General features: G+C 35.2%; 1 non-coding gene across 1 annotated transcript; it reads right to left on the bottom strand.

The window, feature by feature from the left end:
• Positions 1 to 2,062: 2,062 nt before the first annotated feature.
• LOC136231441 (small nucleolar RNA R71) lies at positions 2,063 to 2,169 on the bottom strand. Its single transcript, XR_010689826.1, has one exon. It is a non-coding gene; the product is annotated as a small nucleolar RNA R71 (small nucleolar RNA).
• Between the last annotated feature and the right edge of the window lie 5,242 nt (positions 2,170 to 7,411).

Raw genomic sequence — 7,411 nt, 5'->3', positions numbered from 1 at the left:
TTGTAAGGTACATAAATATTTGGTAAAATCCAAATATGAACGAAAAGAGCTCGAAAACAGAAGAAAAACCCTACAAAAGGAGTCGAATACGACAGAAATTAATAACGCCAAATCGAGGACGCGAACGAAAGCAGAAGAGCCGAAAAACGTTCCGTGCCGCGACCGCGGCCCCCAAATTCACGGTCGCGACACGCATTCCCCAGCTTTTCCTTCCTTCGTTTGAAGACCAATTGATGCTCCCCCATTCTCGGTAGAGAATTTAATATTCTCGGTACGAGCAGGAGTTTTTAGAAGCCTAGTTACAAACTTTCGTTTTCGATGAAACACGATCGTTCGGGTGGATAAAGACGTCCTTTCGCAACGGACACGATCCTTCACAATGGACACGACACTTCAATCAAGACTCTTCAACATCTATAAATAAAGAGTTGATGGAGAGTTGAAGAGATGTAGAAAAAAGAGATTAGTATAGAATTTAAGCAGAAATTCCGAGTCAAGTGATTCAGAGATTAGATTTCGATTCTGTAAAAAGCAATATGCTGTACACACATTGTTTATTCAATAATAACAAGTTTAGTAGCGTTTAGACATTGTTCCAGTTTAGTTTTCGTTTTGGTAGTAGACCGACCCAGTCTCTATTACGAAGATTCAGCGAGAAGATTGAGTAGAGGATTCGCCCCTGAGCCTGACAAACTCTAACGAAACCCAAGGAAAGGATTGACAACCCGTTCACTTGCAAGTCGTCGAATGTTTCCATGCTCCATGTTCTTTGTAAACTTGTATCAATTTATATTTCATCTAATAAAGTTCGTTCTATTCGATAGATTTTTATGCAGCACTTATGGTAACCAATCCACTAAAGTGACTGCTGGTGTTTTCATTAAAACGTATTTAATTCAAAATCTTTACAAGGAAACTTTGTTGAACACTTAGGCAAATTATTATCTCGAAAGAGTTTTAATTTGATTAAGGGCAACTATCCCGAAAGGGTTTTGTCATGTTCAAAGCCAATTAATTAGAGGTTCCGTCATTTATTTCATCTTTATAATTCGTACAAAGTTTAAAGTTGTTTTCTTTGCTTAATGCAAACAAATACATCTGTTTACTTTTCTAAAAAGTACTAAACGTTCCTATCTTGCAAATTCATTCTTAAATCAGAATATTTTCTAACGTTTTCATACTCTATCTAATTCTCATTCTAGCAATTTCAAAACCAAAACCGATTAAACGATTTTTCCATACTATAAACCTAAAAGTAAATTTAACCGATTATAAATAAGTTTTGTTTAAAAAACGTTCCCTGTGGGATCGATATCTTTTATTACTACAAGCGTATACCGTGCACTTGCGGAAATCGCTCAACAAGTTTTTGGCGCCGTTGCCGGGGAACGCCAAAATTTTTGACAAAATTTTAAATTTTTCGTGTTTTATTACGAATCTAGGTTTATTCATACTTATTCAAACTTTTATATTTTATTTATTTTCAATTACTAACATATTTATTTTTCAAATTCTGTTTTGTAGGTAGTTTCGGTTCGTGCGAAATTTCAAGTTCATGCGCAGTTCTCGAAGTTCAGGCACGTCACCAAATCCTATTGACCCAGAAATTGAAAGAACTCTTAAAAAGAACAAGAAAGAAAAGAAAAACAAAAATAAAACCCCAATAAAAACTAAAATTACTGAGCCAGAAGTTATGGCCACACTTATGGATTACGCTAGGCCAGGAGTGGCCGGTGTAACAAACAGTATAGTTAGACCCCAAATTAATGCACATCATTTTGAAATTAAGCCTGCGTTGCTTAATATGTTGCAAAATAATGTAACATTTTACGGGTTACCTAACGAAAATCCTAATACCCATTTGACAAATTTCTTAGAAATTTGTGACACTTTTAAAATTACTGATGTAACTGCAGAAGCAATCAAACTTCGCCTTTTTCCTTTTACTTTGAAGAATCGAGCTAAAGAATGGTTAACTTCTATGCCAATCGCATCAATTGAGACTTGGGAGCAATTAGCCCAAGCATTTTTATCAAAAAAATTTCCTTTAGCAAAAACCGCAAGAGTCATTAAAGAGTTAACATCTTTTTCTCAAAATGATAATGAAACTCTTTATGAGGCTTGGGAACGTTTTAAAGAACTTCAACATTTATGCCCACACCACCAATTGCCCGTTGAACTTTTAATGCAAACATTTTATAATGGACTAAATCCTACAACTAGAGGTTCATTGGACGCTATGTCTGGAGGGTTATTCATGAAGAAAACATCTGCCCAAGCAAGAGAGCTTTTGGAGGAAATGGCAATCAACAGCAGTATGTGGCCCGCGGAACGTGGACACGTACCATTAGCGAAACCATCATCCTCAACTACTTCATCAGTTAAAGGTATATTGAATCTTGATCCAGTAGCGATGCTGCAAGCCCAATTTTCTGCCTTATCGCACAAAATTGATAGGTTTATGGCACCGTGTGATTCTAATGGTAAGCCAATCCAAACGGATGTGGACTACGAAGGTATGAGCGAAATTGAACAGGTAAACTTTGTCCAAGGGCAAAACCAAAATAATAACCCTTATTCCAATACATATAATCCTGGATGGAGAAATCATCCTAACTTTCACTGGAGAGATAATAATAATAATGCTAATGCTAATCAAAATCGTACTACTAATTATCAAAATCAATCAAGAGATACGATTAGCACTTTATCTTCTAAAATCGACAAATTTATTGATGCTATGAGCAGAAAAATAAGTAATCACGATGATGGTTTTAAACGGATCGAGAATAAATTCGATCAGCTTATTAAAAACCAATCATCTAGCATCCATAATTTGGAGATTCAAATTGGACAACTCGCTAAATCAATTCCATCCCGCAAAGAGGGAAGTCTTCCAAGCCATACGGAAGAAAATCCGAAAGAGCATGTTAAGGCTATTACTCTTCGTTCAGGGAAAAATTACTTAGGCCCGAAAATGCCCGGAAATTCGACCTTACCTGGAACTGATTTACCGAAGCCCAAAGAAGATACATTAAAACAAAAAGATGCACCAATTGACTCTAGTACAAAAACTTTTGTACCCAAACCACATTTTCCACACAAAGTCCGCAATAAGGACTATGATAAACAACTTTTAACATTTTTAGACAAACTTAAGAATTTGCATATTAATTTAACGTTTATGGATGTGATTACACAAATTCCCAATTATGGTAAATTCCTCAAAGATTCCATTTCAAAGAAAATCAGTTGGGAAGGAATTTCATCCATTTCACTAACTGAAGATTGTAGTTCAATTGTGTCAAGTAATTTGCCCACAAAACTCAAGGATCCCGGATGTTTCACCATTCTGTGTTAATTGGGAGATATTGAATTTCCCAGTTGTCTCTGTGATTTAGGAGCAAGCATTAACTTGATGCCATTATCTATTTTTAATAAGTTAGGCTTAGAAGAAGACATCAAACGTACCAATATGGTTTTGCAATTAGCGGATCAAACCACTAAAAGACCATACGGTATAATTGAGGATGTTTTAGTTAAAGTTGACAAATTTATTTTTCCTACCGATTTCGTTATTTTAGATTTTGCTTATGACGTAAATTGTCCGCTAATCTTTGGTAGACCGTTCATGAACACGGGACGTGCTCTAGTTGATATGTCGGAAGGGAAAGTAGTTTTAAGAATAGGAGATGATAAGATTGAGTTTGATATGAATCAAGCGATGAGATATCCTATGGAGGATTTCGCTTGTATGAAACTTGATTTAATTGAAGAATATGTAAATGACATTGTTCAAAAAGAAGAAATAATAGAACCTATAATGAGTGAGGAACTAGAAGATAAGGACCCAGAACCTTTGATTCGAGAAGATGGACCAGTTCCGCCTTCAATTATAGTTCCACCTAAATTAGAACTTAAAGAATTACCAAGTCATTTGAGGTACGCTTTCTTAGGCGAAGGCGATTCTCTACCTATAATTATCTCTAACAAATTAACACAAGTCCAAGAAGAGAAATTGAAAGAAGTTGTTAGAAATAGGATAGGAAGTATGGGTTGGCAAATTTCAGACTTAAAAGGTATTAATCCGAGCATTGTAATGCACAGAATTCACTTAGAAGAAGATAAGCCACCTAAAGCGGATATGCAAAGACGCCTAAATCCGAATATGAAAGAAGTAGTAAAAAATGAGATTACTAAACTTCTGGACAATGGAATCATCTACCCTATTTCGGATAGTGAATGGGTTAGTCCAATCCATTGCGTACCTAAAAAGGGGGGCATAACAGTTGTAAGGAATGAAGAAGGTGAATTAATACCTACGCGAACCACCACTGGTTGGAGGGTTTGTATAGATTATAGAAATCTAAATAAAGCAACTAGGAAAGATCATTTTCCTCTTCCTTTCTTTGATCAAATGATTGAAAGGATAGCTGGTCATGCTTTCTACTGTTTTCTAGATGGTTACTCCGGATTCTTTCAAATATACATTTACCCGGATGACCAAGATAAAACAACATTCACATGTCCTTACGGAACATTTGCATATAGGAGAATACCCTTTGGTCTATGTAACGCGCTTGCAACATTTCAACGTTGTATGACTGCGATTTTTAATGATTTCATTGAAGATATCATGGAAGTTTTTATGGACGATTTTTCAGTTTATGGAGATTCTTTTGATTCGTGCCTAGAAAACTTGGATAAAGTTTTGTCTAGGTGTGAAGAAACAAATTTGGTATTAAACTGGGAAAAATGCCATTTCATGGTTGATGAAGGAATTGTTTTAGGTCACAAAATATCTGAAAAAGGATTAGAAGTAGATAGAGCAAAAACCTCAGTAATAGAGAAATTACCCCCTCCAACTACTGTTAAGGGAGTAAGATCATTTTTAGGACATACCGGTTTTTACAGAAGATTTATTAAGAATTTTTCTGTAATTTCCAAACCACTCACTAATCTACTCATGAAAGATTCTACCTTTGATTTTAATGAAGATTGCGTTAAAGCTTTCGAAACATTAAAAACAGCTTTAGTCAGTGCACCTATTATTGCTAAACCCGATTGGGATTTACCATTTGAAATTATGTGTGATGCAAGTGACTTAGCTTTCGGATGTGTTTTAGGACAAAGAAGGATAAGAAACTTCATGTCATTTATTATGCAAGTCACACACTTTCCGGTGCACAATTAAACTACACCACAACTGAGAAAGAAATGTTAGCTGTAGTTTTTGCGTGTGATAAATTTAGGTCATACTTGTTAGGTTCGAAGGTTATTATTTACACTGATCATGCAGCATTAAGATATTTATTTGCTAAAAAGGATGCAAAACCACGTCTAATTAGATGGGTTTTATTGTTACAAGAATTTGATATAGAAATAAAAGACAAAAAGGGAGTAGAAAACCTTGTCGCCGATCATCTATCGAGACTTGAAGATGAGAACGGTCCCATAGGTGAAACTAACGATATACGAGATGATTTCCCTGATGAACATCTCTATCAAATGAAAAGCGTCATGTCACCATGGTATGCAGATATTGCTAATTATCTTGCAGCCAATATTGTTCCGGAAGGATTAAATTTCTAACAAAAGAATAAATTTTTCTTCGACATTAAATAGTACTTTTGGGAAGATCCTTTTTTGTTCAAGACCTGTGGTGACGGGATAATTAGGAGATGCGTTGGTGAAAATGAATATGAATCCATAATGTCGGAATGCCATTCTAGCTCTTATGGAAGACATAATGGAGCTAACAAGACAGCAGCTAGAATATTTGAATGTGGTTTCTTTTGGCCTACGATGTTTAAAGACGTCCGTTCATTTATTACTCGTTGTGATAAGTGCCAAAGAACAGGAAATCTAGGAAGAAAAGATGAGATGCCCCTCACAACCATATTAGAAGTTGAAATCTTCGATATGTGGGGAATAGATTTCATGGGACCTTTTCCCCCTTCTTTTAGTAAAACTTACATATTAGTTGCCGTTGATTATGTTTCAAAGTGGGTTGAAGCAATTGCAATCCCGACGAGCGATTCTAAAGTTGTCATTAATTTTCTTGACGATATATTTTGTAGATTTGGTTGTCCAAGAGTCATCGTAAGTGATGGTGGTACTCATTTTATAAACCGAAGTTTTGAAACACTTATGAAAAAATACGGAGTACGCCACCGCGTATCAACGCCATACCATCCTCAGTCAAATGGTCAGGCGGAGATATCAAATAGAGAACTCAAATGGATTCTAGAGAAAACAGTTTCATCCTCAAGACAATATATTGGCCTTGTAAACTAAATAATGCGTTATGGGCATACCGTACTGCATTTAAAACACCAATAGGAATGACTCCATACCGTTTAGTGTATGGGAAGGCATGTCATTTGCCAGTCGAATTAGAACATAAAGCCTATTGGGCTATTAGGGAACTTAACTTTGATTTACGACAAGCAGGTAAGAAACGTTTGCTCGACTTAAATGAGTTAGATGAGTTACGCCATCTATCTTACGAAAATGCAAAGATTTATAAAGAAAAAGTGAAAAAATGGCACGATGCCAAAATTAAAGTCAAACACTTTAATGTTGGGGATAAAGTGTTGTTATTTAATTCACGACTTCGTTTATTTCCAGGAAAACTTAAGTCTAGATGGATAGGACCATATTTAGTCGTCAAAACATTCGATTATGGTTCTTTAGAACTGGAAGGTCCTAACAGAATTTGTTTCAAAGTTAATGGTAATCGATGTAAAATCTATTACGAAAATATTTCACAAATAGAAATTCCGTTCGTAACAAGATTTTCTGACGTATAAATCACTCATTTTTTCGATCACAGTTTATTTTGTTTTATTTCTTTTTATATTTTTGTTCATTTTATTTTATTTTATTTTTCAAATGCCAATTTTTGTGATTAGATAACTTTATGTTATGATTTATATGCATAAAATATGTTTATTTCATGATTTTAGATTTAATTTAAGGAAATTAGAATGAAATTGAAGTTTCATGCAATTCTCTGCCGAGAATTCTATTTTTCAGACTTGTCCAAATAGGTTAGATTTTCTCTGAACTTACCGAGAATCATAAATTCTCTACCGTGAATCAGGATACAGCTTACGATGCCTGATTTCCGTAAGGAAAGCAGCGGGTCGCGACCGCGAATTCAGAATTCTCGGTCGCGACACGCGTAATTCCTGCACCTTTAAAGTCTGAAACATCCTAACCCTTTCGACAAACCTCTTGACAACTGAAACCTTAAGTTTCTTCGTTCCCGAAAGGTGTCATTTTATACCTTTTCATGATTAAAACAACACCTCCTTTCATCTAAAACTCTTATAAATTAGTCCTAGAGGATTCAAGTTCTATTACAATTCTTTTCATCTTTATCAGACCTCTGATTTCTTCAAAACAC

Source organism: Euphorbia lathyris, chromosome 5 (assembly GCF_963576675.1).
Source record: "Euphorbia lathyris chromosome 5, ddEupLath1.1, whole genome shotgun sequence".
Lineage (NCBI taxonomy): Eukaryota > Viridiplantae > Streptophyta > Magnoliopsida > Malpighiales > Euphorbiaceae > Euphorbia > Euphorbia lathyris.
This window is presented reverse-complemented; position numbering and strand designations above follow the sequence as displayed.